At 43.2% G+C, this 1,646-nt stretch overlaps 1 protein-coding gene across 4 annotated transcripts in view; it reads right to left on the bottom strand.

Moving 5' to 3' along the window:
* runx1 (RUNX family transcription factor 1) overlaps positions 1-1,646 on the bottom strand; it is a 53,856-nt gene that overhangs the window by 42,058 nt on the left and 10,152 nt on the right. The window contains exon 2 of one of the 4 annotated variants that reach the window (XM_031851837.1): positions 234-571. The exons of 2 other annotated variants lie outside the window; for them this stretch is intronic. The gene's annotated coding sequence lies outside the window, so the exon portion shown is untranslated. The remainder of the gene's footprint in view (positions 1-233; positions 572-1,646) is intronic. One more of the 4 variants, XM_031851840.1, reaches the window with a different exon arrangement.

Below are 1,646 nucleotides of genomic sequence, written 5' to 3'. Positions count from 1 at the left end.
GGGGTGGGGTGTTGGGTGAGAGAGAGATAGAAAGAATGGATGAGAGACTGTGCTGGTTGGACAAGAGGAAGTGACACACACACATGCACACGGGCTCCCCCCGGAAAGAGAACTGTAATTTAAAACAAATGTCCTGCATCTCTACATGCCTTCATCTCCACTACAAGTAATAAAGTCAACTATTTATGGCCATGTTACACTTAAAAGATCAAACTCTTTGATTGGGCTCCTACCTCAATGTCCCTTCTCCACAGATCAGTAGAGCGCCTTAGTAGCCAAGTGCTTACAGAGCACGCCATATGACCACGAGTGTGGGTTTGATTCCGGCCTCTCGCTCCTCCAGATCTACACTGTGCTCTGTTGAAGGAAGACAATGGAAGAAGGTGGTGCAATTTCAACAAATGAAATGTATGGATTGAAGCTACGGCACATGTGTGGAGGCTAAGGGTGCAGCTAAGGTGGAGGAAGAGACACAGGAAAACAAACAGAGCCACACTTACATGCACAGACTCGGTGGTAAGGTGTAGAGAGCTGTGGCTGTGGCTCTCACTCAGCAGCAGATGGGCGGTCCCTGAGGATTTAAAGCCCTTAGATGGAAGTAATATGTGTCACAATAGTTTGACATTGTTTACTATACTGGTTCCTCACCTGTGGTGGTTTGGTCTAGTCTAGCCTCCCATAGACATTGTTAGGGGACTTCAAGGCTCGGGTGGACAAAATAAAAATAAAACTTATCTGGCCGTGCAGACAAATAATCTCTCAACATCCAGAAAATGTACATTTCTTTCCAATCACAGCTCGGTGTCTACATCTCTTAATACCACAGAAAAAGAAGAATGTGAGAATGTAATAAAATGTTTAGTGGGAACACAGTTGGACCAGCTGACGACATGTTTTACATTGCTCCGCTCTGCGGTGTGAACACACTGACCAGTTGAGAAATAGTTGTACACAGTGAATTGAAGGGAGGAGTTTCTGGTAAAACAACACGACTAATTTCTCATAAGTTCATCCTTCCTCTCTCTCATCTACTCTATCCCTCTTTCCGTTCTCTTCTCACTGACTTCCCAACATGGTGCCATCCTCTTGTAAGCAGATGTGTGTGTGGGAATAGATAGATAGATAGATAGATAGATATGTACTTTATTCATCCCCAGGGGGAAATTTGTAAATCAAATGCAGGACAGAAGTACCCTCTTACAGCATTTAATTTTTGAAGATTAAGTATTATTATGTTCATATTGAGCGATTACAACCCTCACAATTTGCGAATACTAATGTTCAGTGCCAAGGCAGGAAGTAATTTGTCCTCCGTGTGGAGGTAAAGTCAGAGTGTTCAAGACAGAGGTTCAAGGTGGAACACGGTGATGGTGATTCACACTTTCAGATGACACCATCCTGTCACATACAACTGATGGTTTTTTTCCTTCTGGGTGGACGGACAGATGGACAACCTGAAAATGATGCCTCTCTCCACAGAGGTGGAGCTGCAGGAGAACAAGATTCAATCACATACAAGTACAACACTGTGATATAAAAACACTCTATTAGAACCAAACACTTTCTCCTTCATGTTCCTCCTCCTTCCCTGTTCCTGTTAATTAATAGGCTACTAAAACAACAATTTCCATTTATTACACACACAC

Source organism: Anarrhichthys ocellatus, unplaced genomic scaffold, assembly GCF_004355925.1.
Source record: "Anarrhichthys ocellatus isolate YVR2014 unplaced genomic scaffold, GSC_Weel_1.0 scaffold12, whole genome shotgun sequence".
Classification (NCBI taxonomy): Eukaryota; Metazoa; Chordata; class Actinopteri; order Perciformes; family Anarhichadidae; genus Anarrhichthys; species Anarrhichthys ocellatus.
The sequence above is the reverse complement of the archived record's forward strand: the minus strand, read 5'-3'. Positions and strand labels throughout refer to the sequence as shown.